At 45.2% G+C, this 19323-nt stretch overlaps 1 long non-coding RNA gene across 1 annotated transcript; it reads left to right on the top strand.

The window, feature by feature from the left end:
* Nucleotides 1–2213: 2213 nt before the first annotated feature.
* Nucleotides 2214–2973, top strand: LOC311296693. Its single transcript, XR_014628679.1, has 3 exons — nt 2214–2273; nt 2452–2686; nt 2940–2973. It is a non-coding gene; the product is annotated as an uncharacterized lncRNA (long non-coding RNA).
* The last annotated feature ends 16350 nt before the right edge of the window (nt 2974–19323 follow it).

A 19323-nucleotide genomic window follows, 5' to 3' on the forward strand; every position in this document is an offset into this window, starting at 1 on the left:
CACAGTATGTGGGAGCTCATATTCAGGAAGGCCTGGTGAGGCCTATGACCTGATAACCACAGTATGTGGGAGCTCATATTCATTAAGGCCTAGTGAGGCCTATGACCTGATAACCACAGTATGTGGGAACTCATATTCAGGAAGGCCTAGTAAGGCCTATGACCTGATAACCACAGTATGTGGGAGCTCATATTCAGGAAGGCCTGGTGAGGCCTATGACCTGATAACCACAGTATGTGGGAGCTCATATTCATTAAGGCCTAGTGAGGCCTATGACCTGATAACCACAATATGTGGGAGCTCATATTCAGGAAGGCCTGGTGAGGCCTATGACCTGATAACCACAGTATGTGGGAGCTCATATTCAGGAAGGCCTAGTGAGGCCTATGACCTGATAACCACAGTATGTGGGAGCTCATATTCAGGAAGGCCTGGTGAGGCCTATGACCTGATAACCACAGTATGTGGGAGCTCATATTCAGGAAGGCCTAGTGAGGCCTATGACCTGATAACCACAGTATGTGGGAGCTCATATTCAGGAAGGCCTGGTGAGGCCTATGACCTGATAACCACAGTATGTGGGAGCTCATATTCAGGAAGGCCTGGTGAGGCCTATGACCTGATAACCACAGTATGTGGGAGCTCATATTCAGGAAGGCCTGGTGAGGCCTATGACCTGATAACCACAGTATGTGGGAGCTCATATTCAGGAAGGCCTAGTGAGGCATATGACCTGATAACCACAGCACGTGGGAGCTCATATTCAGGAAGGCCTAGTGAGGCATTTTGACTGTTCATGATTACATTGCCCATATTCATGATCTTCTCCACAACTGGCACATCTCCTTCTGCCTTTATACCTTGGCTGTATGTCCAAATCTTTGGCAGTTGTAACACCTCATTGGCTTTGGAGTGTAGTCTCTAACATTATAGCTCAAAAATCCTAACGTCACTTTTCTGGGTAGGAATTCATCTTCAAAAACAAGTACAACATACTCACTGTCTTTTCTCACCCCCTCTTGACTTATTTGTATAATTTGAGCACCTTTCAGAGTTCCTCCTTTTAAGTTTGATTTCATTTCGTCCATTGAGACTCCTACCGGGACTCCCCAAATCACTCCTTTACTCCACTTACTTTCCCTTTCCACACGACTTAAATTGTCCTATTTCCTTCATTCTTCCAGCCCTCTCCCTCTGCTCTTCATTTCTACAAACAATCAGTAGATTTCCATCTCTAAAAACCTTTGCCATATGTATGTCTCCAATCTGATTTCGCAAAATAGTTGACTCATTGATGATATTCCCTTCTCCTCGCCAAATCTCAATATCATTTTAAATTTCAAACCTTGATCATTCTCCTCCACTCCTCTTTCAAAACTTTGATTACGCCTGGTTTTCTTTGCTCTAATCTCTTCAAAATTATTTTCTCTTTTCTCCCTCATCCTTCCGCTTCCTTGACTTGTTTCCATACTATCATCACTATCCACTATATCAGAATCTCCCCACTCTGGTCCATTCACAACACAGCTGTGCTTACCCACCACCACCACTTTCTTCTTTTCATTTGACTTTCCCATTCTTATTATTTTTCCGCTTTTCCAACCTAAAACGCTTGTGATCTCTGTTTTCCGAATCTCCTGCCGTCCAACAACCTGTTAACCCACCCATGTCAGCTTCTTCTTCTTCTTTGACTTGTTGCTATTTTACGGCAGTTGGCATCCAGCTTATCGGTCCATTACCACCACCTTCTGCTCCGGAGTGTGAGTCAGAAAATAGGTTTACAGACTAAATCTCTCTCACACACACACACACACACAAATGTTTGTTTTTTTCTCAAAAAATTTCCACATATATTGGTGATTGAGTCTGTGGAAATGTCATTTAAATGTGTTTAACTTTCATTTTGATGTTAATGTAAGTTTATAGCCATATGTGTGACCTGTGTATTAGATGAATTGCAGAACTGTTAGGGAGGACGGTAATTAACATGTCTTTTCTCATGCATCCTTCAGCTGAAAGACAGTGAATCTGAAGACATGTGTGTGTGTTGATTGTCAGTTGTCATTCACATTTATACTATTAACAATGACAAAACTAACCTTTGGTGTGATATCCTATTTGATAAACAGATCTCACTTGTTTTCTGTTATTAAATCAGGGTTCACATGGAAATTCACATTTATCCTCCTTGAATTCATTCTAACAACTTAATATTTTAATATGTTTCAGACCAGATGGAGGTGAAAGAGCAAAGACAAGAACTGAAGTTAAAGGTGATGATGCTGTAGTTTGTTTCAGCCTGTTGACACCAATAAAATGAGCTTAATGTGCCAATTTACAGAAGATCTCAGCCATCAATATAATGAATGAGCTGAAAACAGGGAACTATTGGAGACAAAGAGGCTTTTCAGCAGCAGTTTAACATGATGGCTCTGTACTTTTTAAATGCAGATTGGATAAAAACACAGTGATCACAGTTCACACCTGCAGTGAAGCCCCTCCCACAACAATTCACCAATAAATACTGGGAATATTCCCATCATCCTACAAGAGAAGGACAAACTCCAGGAGTAGCAGCTGAAATCTGTGTGACTGTTAAAGATGGAGTTTATTAAAGAGGAGATTGAAGACATGAGGGATCCAGAACCATCCAGAATAAAACATGAAGATACTGAGGAACAAATAGGTTGGTGTCCTTTCTTGATTCTTCATTGTTGACTGCTTTGGTAAATGTGAATTAATAAGCAGTATATGGATGATAAATGATGGAGAAATGCATCTGAATGATCATAACCTTGAATATAGCAGTTGTCAAACATATTTTAACTATATTAACAAGTGAATGACAGAACAAAAAGTGAAAGATCTGATCTCTGTTGCTTTCTGGTATTAAACAACTGATCACACTTGAACTGATTCTAACTTGATGTATATTTTAGACCAGGTGAGAGTGAAAGAGCAAAGACAAGAACTGAACAAAGTGGAGGAGGAACATCATAACTTTACAATTCAAAGAACAAAAGCCAAAAAGACGCACACCTGCACTCAGTGTGGAAAGAGTTTCACACAGAAAGGAAACCTTAAGGCACACATGAGAATTCACACAGGAGAGAAGCCGCATACATGCACTCAGTGTGGAAAGAGTTTCACAGGGAAAGGAGACCTTAAGAAACACATGAGAATTCACTCTGGAGAGAAACCGTATACATGCACTCAGTGTGGAAAGAGTTTTTCTCAAGCATCAACTCTCAGTGTTCATCTGCATGTTCACTCTGGAGAGAAACCGCATACATGCACTCAGTGTGGAAAGAGTTTCACAGGGAAAGGAGACCTTAAGAAACACATGAGAATTCACTCTGGAGAGAAACCGTATACATGCACTCAGTGTGGAAATAGTTTTTTTCAAGCATCAACTCTCAGTGTTCATCTGCATGTTCACTCTGGAGAGAAACCGTATACATGCACTCAGTGTGGAAAGAGTTTCACAGGGAAAGGAGACCTTAAGAGACACATGAGAATTCACTCTGGAGAGAAACCGTATACATGCACTCAGTGTGGAAAGAGTTTTTCTCAAGCATCAACTCTCAGTGTTCATCTGCGTATTCACTCTGGAGAAAAACCATTTAACTGTGATCAGTGTGGTAAAGATTTTATTTCATCATCACATCTAAAAGGTCATCTGAAAGTTCATTCAGATGAGAGGCCTTATGTGTGTTCTCTCTGTGGAAAGAGTTTTTCAAGGCTGAACAGTTTTAAACTGCACCAGAAAACACATAATGAAGTGAGAGAATATATGTGCTTTGACTGTGGGAAGAGCTTTACTACAGCGGGCAATCTGAAAGAGCACCAAAGAATTCATACAGCAAAAAACCTTACAAGTGCTCATATTGTACAAGAGTTTCACTCTGTCTGGAAACCTGAAAGCACACAAGCAAGTTCATACTGGAGAGAAGCCGTACTATTGTACTCAGTGTGAGAAGAGTTTCACCGCGAGCAAATGTTTTGTTAGATTCACATAAAGTAAATGTGTAGTTAGTTAACTAATAAACTAGTGTGTCTGTGAAATGCCACACGATTTGTGTTTTATATGTTAGAGAACAAGAAAGAAAATTATTGAAAATTATTTTGATTGAACGCTTACTCAAAGAAATACCAAAATTAAAAGAGACTGGAAACAAATGTAGAAAAACATCAACAATTTGTTATTTGTTAATATATGAAACAATTCCCTGAATTTGATCAGGTTTCTTTTTTTTTTTTTTTTGTTACATAAAGCCTGTTATTACATAAACAGATGTATATAATAACGTATATCTGTACAATAGCAAATAAAATGACCATTTCACTGACAATGTGTGATTTTGTGAGTAAAAGGTTTCTACAGATCCAATAATTAAAATAAACTGAAATTCAGATAAAGCAAACGTATCGTCTCAGGTTACGACTGTAACCTATGTTCCCTGAGAACAGGAAACGAGACACTATGTCATTGACGCTTTGGGGAACGCCTCAGGTGTGACAGGTGTCTGAAATCAAATATCAACTCATGGCAATCATGTTGACCGGCGACAGCCCGTGAATCATCAGCTTGATTGATTAACGTGCGACCTGGATGTATAAAGGGGAGCCTTGAAAACATGACAACATCCTATCGTCTGAAGGGACTGTTGGTAGGCAGGCCCCGAGGCATGGCAGGGAGACGTAGTGTCTCGTTCCCTGTTCTCAGGGAACATAGGTTACAGTCGTAACCTGAGACCTGATAACCACAGTATGTGGGAGCTCATATTCAGGAAGGCCTGGTGAGGCCTATGACCTGATAACCACAGTATGTGGGAGCTCATATTCAGGAAGGCCTGGTGAGGCCTATGACCTGATAACCACAGTATGTGGGAGCTCATATTCAGGAAGGCCTAGTGAGGCCTATGACCTGATAACCACAGTATGTGGGAGCTCATATTAAGGAAGGCCTGGTGAGGCATATGACCTGATAACCACAGTATGTGGGAGCTCATATTCAGGAAGGCCTAGTGAGGCATATGACCTGATAACCACAGTATGTGGGAGCTCATATTCAGGAAGGCCTGGTGAGGCCTATAACCCGATAACCACTGTATGTGGAAGCTCATAATCAGGAAGGCCTAGTGAGGCCTCTGACCTGATAAGTCACAGTATATGGAAGCTTGTATTCAGGAAGGCCTGGTGAAGCCTATCAGGCCATAATAGATGGGTTGCGTCAGTCTTTGCTTAACGGAGGCTTCGAGATTAGACAATGGGCGTGCAATATACCATCAGTTCTCAAACACCTTCCATCGGATGTCAGATCAAGTAGTAGCAAGTGCTGGTTGTCTCAGAGTAGCACTGACATGCAAGAACCTACTCTCGGCCTACAATGGAATTGCCTAGATGACACGCTCGGGTATAAGAACCGCATAGCAGAGCCTGTTCAGCCCACCATGAGGAATCTGTACAAGACTTTGGCAAGCCAATTCGACCCCCTGGGTTTCATAGTCCCATTCACCACGAGGGCTAAGACTCTTATCCAGGATCTCTGGAAACACAACCTTAGCTGGGATGATGCCATCGAACCCCTACACCTATGTGAGATATAGTCCAATTGGGTTGCAGAGCTTTCCAGTATCACCAGACTGCAATTCCCTCGAACTTATGCACCTGGCGGTGCTGACACTCCTTCCACTGTTAGGGAGCTCCATGTCTTTTGTGAAGCTTCAGAGAGGGTATATGGTTCCGTGGCTTACCTTCAGATCACAGACGACAGTGAGAAAGTCCATGTCACCTTTGGCCTAGCTCGATCTAGAGTGGCGCCTTGTAAATGTCTATCTATGCCCCGCTTAGAGTTGTGCACTGCACTTGCTGGAGCTCAAATGGCCAAAGTGATAGAGACTGAATTGACCATACCCATACATCAAGTCATACACTCACCTAAAGGATTATTAGGAACACCTGTTCAATTTCTCATTAATGCAATTATCTAATCAACCAATCACATGGCAGTTGCTTCAATGCATTTCGGGGTGTGGTCCTGGTCAAGACAATCTCCTGAACTCCAAACTGAATGTCAGAATGGGAAAGAAAGGTGATTTAAGCAATTTTGAGCGTGTCATGGTTGTTGGTGCCAGACGGGCCGGTCTGAGTATTTCACAATCTGCTCAGTTACTGGGATTTTCACGCACAACCATTTCTAGGGTTTACAAAGAATGGTGTGAAAAGGGAAAAACATCCAGTATGCGGCAGTCCTGTGGGCGAAAATGCCTTGTTGATGCTAGAGGTCAGAGGAGAATGGGCCGACTGATTCAAGCTGATAGAAGAGCAACTTTGACTGAAATAACCACTCGTTACAACCGAGGTATGCAGCAAAGCATTTGTGAAGCCACAACACGCTCAACCTTGAGGCGGATGGGCTACAACAGCAGAAGACCCCACCGGGTACCACTCATCTCCACTACAAATAGGAAAAAGAGGCTACAATTTGCACGAGCTCACCAAAATTGGACAGTTGAAGACTGGAAAAATGTTGCCTGGTCTGATGAGTCTCGATTTCTGTTGAGACATTCAGATGGTAGAGTCAGAATTTGGCGTAAACAGAATGAGAACATGGATCCATCATGCCTTGTTACCACTGTGCAGGCTGGTGGTGGTGGTGTAATGGTGTGGGGGATGTTTTCTTGGCACACTTTAGGCCCCTTACTGCCAATTGGGCATCGTTTAAATGCCACTGCCTACCTGAGCATTGTTTCTGACCATGTCCATCCCTTTATGACCACCATGTACCCATCCTCTGATGGCTACTTCCAGCAGGATAATGCACCATGTCACAAAGCTCGAATCATTTCAAATTGGTTTCTCGAACATGACAATGAGTTCACTGTACTAAAATGGCCCCCACAGTCACCAGATCTCAACCCAATAGAGCATCTTTGGGATGTGGTGGAACGGGATCTTTGTGCCCTGGATGTGCATCCCACAAATCTCCATCAACTGCAAGATGTTATCCTATCAATATGGGCCAACATTTCTAAAGAATGCTAAATCATGCTGATACAAGGTCTTTGTGGGGTCTAGAGTTGCAGAGATTCAGACTTTGACAGATGTTACCAGATGGAGGTATGTTGACTCTGCTCGAAACCCAGCTGACCATATCACTAGAGGTCTCACCTTAGCCGAAATAGCAGGTCCTCACCAATGGAGATCCAGGCCATCCTTCCTGACTGAACCACAGGATATGTGGCCGTTGACAACCAGTACAGAGTCCGCACATGACCTGAACAAGATGAGAAAATCATCCTTTGTTGGAGCAGTCACTGTCATTCCCAGTCCAGTGCCTTCAGACCTCAGTCAATTCAGAACCTGGAACGAGCTAGTTCAAGCTACTGTCAAGGCCTGTAATGGGATGGCCAATATCAACGCCTTTGAAGCCTCAACGTATACACTGGCAGAAAAGCTCCTTTTAGCACAGTCACAGCTTGATTCATTCCCGGAGGAATTCAGGGCTTTGAAAGCTGGAAAGCCAGGCACGGCGCCAGGATTTTTTCTCTACTGGTGCTAATGGGGAGCTGGACCGATACGTGGGGGTGCTAAGAAAACAATTGATTTTCATTACTTATGTTACTCTATAATATAGAGGCTCTCGTTTTTTCAATAAAAGCAGCTATGATACACAGCAGTGATGCGCGGGTTGATCCAAAATGAGCGGGTGCCTGTGGTCACCCGCGGTTACCCGCGGTTACGAGTCATCCAAAAATATTTTTAATGATATTCGGGTTGCGGTCGGTCGGGTCGTTTGAAATAAAGATGCCAATTAAACCTTTGTAATTTATATAGTACTAGACACAATTTTCTATGAAATACATAGGCCTACACTTTATTGGCTGAATAACTGGCAAGAGGTACGATGAGGCACGAGCTCAGTCTGCAGGTAGAGATGGAGGCGGCAAGAGAAAAGGTGAAGACTGGAGAGTGGAAGCTGTGGGAGTGTGGGAGACATTTGCCGAAATAATGAAATGATGACCAAAGTGCTGGCTTTGTCATGTGTACTTCTTGCAATGCTATTTACACATTTGATAGCCACAAAACTGGCACGACCAACCATGCACGGCGCCAGGATTCCAGTTTTGGATAAGCCAGACCAATTGTGGGTGGGCCTTAAATTAAAAACGTTAAATAAAAAATAAAAAACTTTATCCAATCACTGCTTAACCTAATAAAAAATATTGACTAATATAGCCTATGTTATATTATCTGTGCATATACATAATATAGATTTTAACAGCTTGATGCTCTTTAAATATTTTTTTGCATTGTTAAATGTTTCGGTGCATAGGACAGACCGATCCGCGATCGCTCTTCATGGTTTTGACCAAAGAAGAGCGCTTTGGAATCTCCATTACGCATCATACGCATGGGGCTGCATTTTCCGATAACATTGTCTCTTAGCGCGCTACGAAGACTCTTAAGGTATAACTTAACTAAAGGTATACTACCACTAAAGGTAGCCTATATCATTGCTAGGCGTCTTCAGGGCTATCATGCACTCGCGAGGCAGAGGCGCTGGCGCCCTAGCAACGGCGCTGTTTTTGGTAAAACGTGATTTTGACGACTTCATTAAGTTTTGTTTTATAGAAAACTCTTTTTAAAAGATTTTCATTTTGTATAAATTGTATCTTAATTTTGATCAATGTTTTATCAATCATTTGCCTGTATTTAATGAATAAGAAGCAAATATATAGCAGGCAATGTAATAAGGCACAGGCACGATCACTTGCATTGCATGTGAACTGGAGGGCGCCGAAACTCAGCTTGTGCCTCACAGATTTGAGAAATATAGGCTATATATTACAGAAAGCTTGAAATGTCTACTTTTAAAAGAAAATATTCAAACCAAAATAAATAGGCTACTCTGTGATTATGTAATGAAATGTGCATTTCTCTCTGGCGTTCATGGCGAGTACGAATCGTCAACTTCATCTTTGCAGCGACACAGAAAACACCAGTTTATTACTAAACAATTAAATGTCTCCTTGCTAATTTAGACACATTCATAATCATTACTTTAACCGGTTCTTTGTGGCAAGCTTTATGCATACGGTCATAACGCTTATTATCCTGTAGGCTATAGCCTATGTAATTAAATTAATATAAAGGGACGATTTGTCCACGAATGGCTTAAATGAACAACTACTAGTCGGATAGAAAAAAAATAAAATTAGTCGGAGGGAGCCCTTAAATTCCACATATTTTCGAACCAACAGGCCATTCTGGGTTGAGCGAGCGACCCGAATGAGTGACCAGAGCGGAATATTCAGAGATGTGCTCTCCGCTCACGAGCTCTGATCGGAACAAACCCGAACCTCACTGTCTATGAACTTGCGCAGAAACATCAAAATAGACATAGCCAGCGTTTTAAAATTGTTTTTAAAACTAAACATTTAGACTATTTTAGTACAAATTATGAGCTTATTGATGATTTTTTATCATTCTTGACAAAATTAGAAAATATAAAAAAGAAAATTCCAATGACGCTACGATGAGCATTTACTACTTTTAAAAAATGCGGGTCAGGAAGCGGGTCGGGTACAATATTTTCTTTTTCTTTTTTTGCGGTCCGAGTTGCGGGCGCGTTAGTTGAAAACGTTGGTCGGGTGCGGGTTGTTTATACATTGACCCGCGCATCACTGATACACAGCACTTTAACTGGATTTGGCCAAAGAATAGTCAACAAAATAACTAAGCCTAATACAAGCGACCACAAGGCAATGATAAAAATGTTTCAGGTGGAAAGGTGCGAGATTCAGCACCGGACAGCGACCATGCGTCTGCCGGTAATCAGACAATACATACAAAATGCGACAAACATATTTATTCCATATGCATAATTAATGAAAACAAACAACCATCTATGCATTTCATATCAATATTACATTATGTAAAACGTCCAACTGTTTACAAATCAAAATCCGGACATACTGTGATGCATGTATGAATTATCATGTTAGACTAAGTAGTAATGTAATAGCCTCTATAGAGCCCGAATTTACTTTTATATAAGTTAACCTTGTTTACGTTACTTTACGACCTGCAACATATCATGACTGCACACATATAACGTTACTTTACTGTAAATCAAAGATTTGACGATGGATTATGTGGGAAGCCATTAGTACCTCTGACACGTGGCGATTATATTAAAAAACTTACTCTCAGCAATGGTGAGATCTTGCCGGATCCCTATACAATAATACCTGACGATCTTTGGATTGTGGATGACAAGAAGTGGCCAGCAATTGTATGGCCTGATATATATAATTATCTAATTCAGGCACCAAGTGTGTATACAAGAGAAATTATTAGAGCGTACAAATCCCTTGATGCATACAACTACGTGCTATGTGGTCATGTGGTCATGTGCAGCTCGTCAAATACTTTGATGCTGCACCGGATTTTTGCGTGTTGAGGTCAGATGTACTCCGGTACGAACTAAGAGCGCGGGTCTTTTGCCCCCTGGTTGCATGGGCTTAACTGGGGCTACACAGATTTTTGACGGGGCTTTAGCGCCCCCTAGCCCCGGTGTAGCGCCGTGCTTGTGGAAAGCCTATCCCGACAGACAGCCGTTTGAGTTATCTCGCCCCAAAGTATGACAAAATTACTAATCTTATCAGAGTGGGTGGATGACTTCGTTGTGTTGAAACCCTGCCTTCTGATATCATTCACCCGATCGTCCTAGATCCTCAACATCAGGTCACAAAGCTACTCATCCAAGACATAGAACAGCAACTCCATCATCCAGATGCAGAGCGAGTGCTAGCAGAGCTTGTCACAGGAAAGTGAACAGCGGAGGCAAAAGCAAGTTAAAGGAGAAGTTCACTTTTAAAATGAAAATTCTGTCATCATATAATCACCCTCATGTTGTTTCAAACCTGTATGAATTTCTTTCTTCTGCTGAACAGAAAGGAAGATATTTAGAAGAATATCAGTAACCAGGCAGTTTTTGGGTCCCATTGACTTCCATAGTAGGAAAAAAATATACTATGGAAGTCAATGGGAATGACCGGTCAATTTTAACATTGAGCTCATTTTTTTGTACATTTGGAGTGCTGTCAGTACAGAGAACAACAACAAAAATCGGTGTTGCCTACACCGAGTTATCCTCTTTTTAAAATTTGCACCCTGTTGACTTCAATGGGTCGATTGTCGAGTTCACGCGCGTGATCATAGGTACTAAACCTATGCGCGTGAACTCGACAATCGACTACTGTGGACTTCAACCGAAAACAGGATGTAAATACAGGTATGTACGCTGGCTGAATAAACATCATTTTTATTAATATCTTTCACATCTACTGCAGTCAGATTCACCCGCGTTCACTCCGAAGGAATCACTCACATGATCTGTGCACTTGTAATGACACATCAAGGATGTTAAGAGCCTAAAAGCAGGTTTAAAACTTGCCCCATTGAAGTCAACAGGGTGCAAATTTTAAAAAGAGGATAACACGGTGTAGGCAACACAGATTTTTGTCGTTGTTCTCTGTACTGACAGCACTCCAAACGTACAAAAAAATGAGCTCAATGTTAAAATTGACCGGAGTTCTCCTTTAACTAACTACACATTTACTTTATGTGAATCTAACAAAACATTTGCTCGCTGTGACACAGAACAATGCTTTCTAATATGAGTCACTAGATAACATGATTTGGTGAAACTCTTCTCACACTGAGTACAGTCGTACGGCTTCTCTCCAGTATGAACTCGCTCGTGGGATTTCAGAGATCCAGAATGAGTGAAACTCTTGTCACAATATGAGCACTTGTAAGGTTTTTTCTCCAGTATGAATTCTTTGGTGCCGTTTCAGATGCTGATACGCAGATGAACACTGAGAGTTGATGAACAAGAAAAACCCTTTCCACACTGATTGCATGTATACGGTTTCTCTCCAGAGTGAATTCTCATGTTTGTTAAGGTTTACTTTCTGTGTGAAACTGTTTCCACACTGAGTGCAGGTGTGCGTCTTTTCGGCTTTTGTTCTTTGAATTATAAAGTTATGATGTTCCTCCTCCACTTCATTCAGTTCTTGTCTTTGCTCTTTCACTCTCACCTGGTCTAAAATACCAGACTGATCTCATGAAATGGCGTATGTATGACACGCCAATTCGTATTTCCATTTTTGGCGTGCTATCAACACGCATTATCGCTTTTTAGCGTGTTTATCAACGCCGTTGACTTAACGTTACATTACTCTCTATATAAATATATATGACTTACCCCAACCCCGCCCCTAAACCTACCCGTCACTGGGGTTAATACCATTTATGAGTCTTCCCCTACCATCCTAGTAAAAAAATATCGCTCCCCAGATGTAGATTTACATTATGCTTCGTTTCGCTCGGACATTTAACGGCGTAGACATACACGCGGAATCACTCGGACATTTAACGGCGTAGACATACACGCGGAAGATGACGGCGTGGACATACACGCGGATAGCTCAAAATGCGTATAGATAACACGCCACTTGACTTGAAAGTGGCGTGTATGTTTACGCAAAGTCATGATGTCATGTTGAAAATACACAGAAATACAGTAGAATCAGTTCAAGTGAACCCTTGAACATGGGATTTTTTAATTACCAGTGTAACGGTGGTGGCCGCCCTAACTTAAATTATTTTAAAGAAAACCGGGCAGCCAGACAGGATTAAACCTGTCAAAAATTAACTTAACCCAGGATAGCAGAAAAGGTAACCACCTGTTACACAACAAATTATAATAATAATCCCAGAAAAAAGGTCAGTTCACAAGGGATATTTATTCTTCCACATATGTTCAAAATCATAATCACACAGAAAAAGCGAAATGAAGTTCACACTAGCGGTCTCTGGTCTTCGAGATCCCAGATCCGTGCTGGAAACCGACCGCGTCACGCTAATCCACTTTTGCAGATTCGTGTCCACATTCATTCACAAAAATGTCCATAAAAAAGAAAACATTGGATAAACATCTCATTAAGTTCGTGGTAAATCACCAACATTAAATCGTACTCAGTTACTAACGTAACCTCGGTTCTCTTACGAGAGGTTCTCTCGTACTGCGTAAGTCTTACGCTAGGGGAAAATCTCTTTTCCGCGAGATACTGAAGCCAAAAATTATCCTTAATTTTGAAATAATGTGAAACGCGTTGCGGCAGCATGCAGACACAGGCGAGACGGCTCGCGCGCCTATTGGCTGCCCTGCGGCAACTGCAGCAGCCTATCGATAATGCCTCGTCAGCTCCAATGGGGGCGCTTCGCGCCCAATACGTCACGTCCCGCCAGAATGGGCGTGGCCTAGGGCTATAAATATAGCTTCGAGAGGCTAGCTCACTGGTTTTTCATCGCCGAAGCGAACCAGAGCGTGTGCAGGCACGGCAAGATACGCAGTACTCGTTCCCTCTCTAGAGAGAACCGAGGTTACGTTAGTAACCGAGTACGTTCTCTTACGAGAGGTTCTCTCGTACTGCGTAAGTCTTACGCTAGGGGAACACAGTGTAAAACGCCGTGCATGCTAAGATCCAGCACCAAAGTCCCAAGGGCAAGTGCCCGGGCTCATATAGTACATGATCATAAGGGACTCACAGAGAGCCCAGGAAAGAGTGGCTAGAATAGCATCATTCCTGTAATAATATAACATCCTATAAGGAGCAGTTATACTGATGATGTGTCGTACAGTCAGGGCGACCCCCGGCCTGGACTGACGAATATAGTGGGTCTTACACACTGCCCATAGAACTGCGCGATCAAACAGCGAGCATTTGCTCAAGCAGTTTCAGTATTCTGGCCCGAACACATCAGGGCAGACAGTAACGATTTTAGACCGAAAGCAGCTTAGCCTGCAAGGCGGGAACCTCTAGGTTATAAAACCTTATAAATGTAGATGGGGAGGCCCAGCCTGCCGCCATACAGATATCTTGCAAGGCAATCCCACTAGACCAAGCCCACGACGAGGCCACGCCTCTCGTGGAGTGTGCTCTGACACCTAATGGGCACTGTAAGCCCTTAGAGGTATAAGCCAGCGCTATAGCATCAACTATCCAACTGGATAGGCTCTGTTTCGACACGGCAAGTCCCTTAGAACGTCCGTAGAGTGAAAACAAAGAGCTGCTCTGTCTGTCTGAAAACAGACGTGCGAGACACATAAGCTCTTAATGCCCTGACTGGGCAAAGGAAGCTTACGTCTCCTTCCTCGTCAGAGACCGGTAGGGCTGACAGGGAAATGACCTGCGCCCTAAACGGTGTGTTGAGGGATTTTGGAACATAACCGTGCTTAGGTTTGAGTATAACTCTTGAGTCATTAGGCCCAAACTCCATGCACGTCGCACTTACTGAGAGCGCGTGTAAGTCCCCTATGCGCTTTACTGAAGCGAGAGCCAGAAGAAACACTGTCTTGAACGACAGATGTTTAAGATCAATCGTCTGTAAAGGCTCGAATGGGTCACCTTTCATGGCTTCCAGCACTGTAGAAAGGTCCCATACAGGGACTGAGGGAGGTCTGGGAGGATTCAGTCTCTTAGCTCCTCTAAGGAAGCGGATGACTAAATCGTTCCTTCCTACTGACTGACCCAGCGTTGTTTTTGAGAATGCTGCTATGGCCGCCACATACACTTTGAGCGTGGAAGGGGTCCTGCCCTTGTCCAACAGCTCTTGTAGGAAGGAGAGAACCTCCGTCACCCCACAGTCTAGGGGCGACACGCCACAAGCTGTGCACCAGCTGGAGAACACTGACCATTTCGAGGAATAGAGACGTCGCGTAGACGGAGCTCTAGCCTGCGTGATCGTGTTTAACACTCCGCTTGGGAGGTCAGCGGGTACCCGTTGATGGCCCAAACATGAAGGGACCACAGTTCTGGGCGCGGATGCCAAAACGAGCCCTTGGCCTGAGAGAGGAGGTCCCTCCTCACTGGCACTGGCCATGGGGCAGTGCTTGCTAGCTGCATCAGAACTGGGAACCAGGGTTGGTTTTTCCAGAACGGCGCTACGAGTAGCACTGAGCATCCTTCTCTGATCCGTTCTATCACCTGAGGCAGGAGAGAGACGGGAGGAAAGGCATAGAGCGGGCGGCGGGGCCATACATGAGCAGCGCGTCCTTGCTCTTGGAGAAAAATTCCAGACAGTGAGCGTTTTCTTGAGACGCGAACAGGTCTACTTCCGCTCTGCCGAATTTCTTCAACAGCAACTGGACTGTCTGTGGGTGTAGAGGCCACTCGCCTGTCGGAACATTGTTCCTGAACAGTCTGTCCGGTCCTACGTTTAGGAGCCCTGGCACATGCGCTGCTCTCAGCGTTCTGTCAGCCTGTGCAGGTTTCGGGACCTGATGCCGCCCTGGAGATTTATGTAGGACACCACTGACATGTTGTCCGAGCGGACCAGGACGTGGTGTCCTTGTATTTGGGAACAAAAACGCGTCAGCGCGTTGTCTACTGCCAACATTTCGAGGCAGTTTATGTGTAGAAGCTTCTCCCGTTCTGACCATTGGCCGAAGAACGGTCTGCCCTTGAGCAGTGCTCCCCATCCCAAGGTGGATGCGTCCGTAGACACTACCTTCACACTTGAGGAAGTCCCCAGGCTTACACCTGATTGGTACAAGTCGTTTGCTTTCCAAGGTTTCAGAGCTGCGATGCATTTCTGATTGACCTTGAGACGAAGCAGACCGGAAGCCCACGCTCGGCGCGGTACTCGCGCTTTCAGCCAGAACTGTAGCGGGCGCATGCGAAGCAAGCCCAGCTGAAGTACTGATGATGCTGAGGCCATGAGACCTAGCATCCTCTGAAATTTCTTGAAAAGATATTATCTGTCTGGGAGACAGAGAACTCTTCGCCCAATTGACTCTGAGACCCAGATTCTCGAGGTGATCGAGCAAAATGGTCCTGTGCTCTATGAGCACCGAGTGAGATTGAGCTAGAATCAGCCAACCGTCCAAGTAGTTCAATACTCGCATGCCCTGTAGCCTGAGGGGTGCGGACGCTGCATCCATGCACATCGTACATGTACGGTGTGCTAGAGACAAGCCGAACGGTAGGACTGAGCACTGATATGCCTGGCCCTCGAAGGCGAATCTCAAATGTCGCCTGTGACGTGACGCTATTTGTATTTGAAAATATGCGTCTTTCAGATCTATTGACACAAACCAATCTCCTCGGCGAATCTGCGTGAGGATTTTTCTGGTCGTGAGCATTCTGAACTGTCGCTTCGCAAGCACTCTGTTCAGTTGCCTTAGATCTAGTATGGGTCTGAGACCCCCGTCTTTTTTCAGTACCAGGAAGTATCTGCTGTATAGCCCTCTTTTTGCTCTGAGCTTGAGATAAAGACTCTATGGCCCCTTTGCTCAACAGTTTCAAAATTTCGGCTCGAAGTAGGTGGTGCTACTTCTGTTTTTACCGTAGTTTCGACGCGCGTCACAGCGGCGAGGGCGTCGGCGAAACTGTAGCGAATAGCCTCTTTCTATAATGTCTAGCACCCACTTCAAAACCCCCAGGTAGCCTTGCCCATGCATCTGCACGAATGGCTAGGGGCTGAATGCGGAGCGCGCTCTGGTCGCTCAGCGACAGAGGGGCTTCGGTGTGCTGCAACATAAGCGTCGCGCTTTGAGGCAGGGGGCGCGCTGATAACAGCGGGCAGATTGCCCGCGCTCGACTCCTTTGCGGTGGTCAACCGAGAGGGGAGGGCTGGGCGAGTCCCGTAGGACCTGTTATATCTATGTGTGAATGTGGGCGCGGGATAGCGGGCACATTTACAACACTGAGAGCATTGTCCGCCTGAGCAGAGCGAATGCACGTTGGTTTTGTTTTTACAGAAACCTTGAGATATGCGGAACGTAGTGTTTGTGGGCACTGGGCAGTGGGCACATTTACCACGTTTAATGCGCAATCGATCTGGTCGATTTCATGTGCGCGAGCCCTGTGACGGGCTGTGTTTGTGTGTAGGAATGAGCACTGGGCATTTTGTCTACACTCGTAACACCATCGGCCGTGGCCGGGACACCAGAAAATACACTCTTATGGGATTTATCTGGGTAGCCGTAAAAGCGGCGTTAGTGTGCAGGCAAGCGGGCTGCTTCGCCAACTTGTTTACTGCAGAATACACTGGAACAGTCGCATTTACTGGAACTGAACGAGCGAGAAGTTGCCATAGAAACAGAGAGCGTCAACATGCTGGCGTTTGTTTGCAGGCGTGCGTGTATCACAGCAGGCTTGTTCACTGCAATATTGACATTTCCAGTCGTCTGAACTTCAGAGGCGGAAACCATAGAAACAGTGTTTGGGTGCAGGCGAGCGGGTTGTACCACGCGCTCGTTGGCTGCAAAATACACATCTGCAGTCGCCTTCTCAGGGAACTGCCAGAGCGAGCATTGACGGCAAAAAATGTTCTGCCGGTAGACCCGGGATTTGATCACGGGTCTCTCGTGCGAACGCCTGATGATCTACCATTGGACCACAGAGGAAGACACATAGGTATTCAGTTAGCGCGAGTATTATCAGAGAGCGTCAACATACTGGCGTTTGTTTGCAGGCGTGCGTGCAAAACAACAGGCTCGCTCACTGCAATATTGACATTTCCAGTCACCTGAACTTCAGAGGGGAATGAGAAATGTGTGAGGAGTTAAGGTCGGCCCGGCCGCAGCGGGGCTAAAAATACCCTTTTCTCCTTTCGCCAGTGACGCACGGGAACCATAGAAACGGTGTTTGGGTGCAGGCGAGCGGGTTGTACAACGCGCTCGTTGGCTGCAATATGCACATCTGCAGTCGCCTTTCAGGGAACTGGATCTGCCGTTAGACTGGGATTCGAACACCGGTCTCTCGTGCGAAAAACCTAAGATTCCGCCACTGAGCCACAGGGGGGAACTCAAAGGATTATAGATGCATGAGCATATAAGAGAGCGTCAACATGTTTTCTTCGGCGTTTGCTTGCAAGCGTGCGTGTTTACAACAGGCTCGTTTGCTGCAATATTGATATTTCCAGTCGCCTAATCAGGGAACTGAGCTCTCTTTTCGCCGGTGAGTGACGCGTGTGAATGGGGCGCAAGGGCAGGGCAGCTTTCTTGTAACGTAAAGAAAAACTAACCCCGACCGTCCGCTTCCAGCCTCCCTTGTGAACGGCGCAGTTTGCGCGGCTCGAACAGAGGGAGAGAGAAAGCTAGCCCCGTGACCATCCGCTCCTGACATCCCCTGTGAACGGCACGGTATGCGCGGCTCGAACAGAGGGAGAGCAGGTATCATCCCCCAAGCAGGCAAGGCAAGCGGGCGAACCGGCGAGCTTTGCGGGTTGGGGGGGGGCAGAGGAGCAGTCTCGGAGAAGGATGCCAGGTGAGTCCTCAGAGTCACCATAGGCAGTAACTGGCTCGCAGTGAGGGCAGTCGCCGTCAGCGAGCGCGAGAGCTGCGTGATCCTCAGGAAAGGGGCGTCTTGAAAAAGACGCCCGGCTCTTTTAGTGCAATGAGAGTGTGTGTCGCGGCGGCGAGCACACACACATACACAAAACACAGTAGCAGGGAAAGGATATAACGCCGGATAGCGCAGCAGGAAGGCGACTGAAGGCGGCGCGGCCAGCGGCTTCAGAGTGTCGACTCGTCCCGCTGAAAGGCTTCTTCAGACGGCGCGGCTTCTCTCCGGATCCAGCGATGCGAGAGCTTCGCTGAAGAGATGAAAAATCAGTGAGCTAGCCTCTCGAAGCTATATTTATAGCCCTAGGCCACGCCCATTCTGGCGGGACGTGACGTATTGGGCGCGAAGCGCCCCCATTGGAGCTGACGTCACGAAAAGTCCTTATCGATAGGCTGCTGCAGTTGCCGCAGGGCAGCCAATAGGCGCGCGAGCCGTCTCGCCTGTGTCTGCATGCTGCCGCAACGCGTTTTACATTATTTCAAAATTAAGGATAATTTTTGGCTTCAGTATCTCGCGGAAAAGAGATTTTCCCCTAGCGTAAGACTTACGCAGTACGAGAGAACCTCTCGTAAGAGAACAACAGCAACAATAATTTTACCGGCCAACAACAATTATAAACAAAACACTAAGCACACAGAATGTGCGAATATAAAAGCTATGCGAGTGGCTGCGTGCGTGTGTTATAGTGTGTGTAATGGCGGCGCAGAGGTAATGACCAAGTTTGCAGGTATTGAAGGCACCAATGAGTATTGCGGGTCACCAGACACCAAGATAGGTGGATAAGCAGTTTTTTGCCTTGTCTTCAGGACAGCTCACGACAGTAGGTCTGGAAGTGCAACGCTTCAATAACGCACCAGACATATACACATGAAACAGCTGATTGACACGCAGCCATCTT

Source organism: Rutilus rutilus, assembly GCF_951802725.1.
Source record: "Rutilus rutilus genome assembly, chromosome: 9".
In the NCBI taxonomy this organism is placed as follows: Eukaryota; Metazoa; Chordata; class Actinopteri; order Cypriniformes; family Leuciscidae; genus Rutilus; species Rutilus rutilus.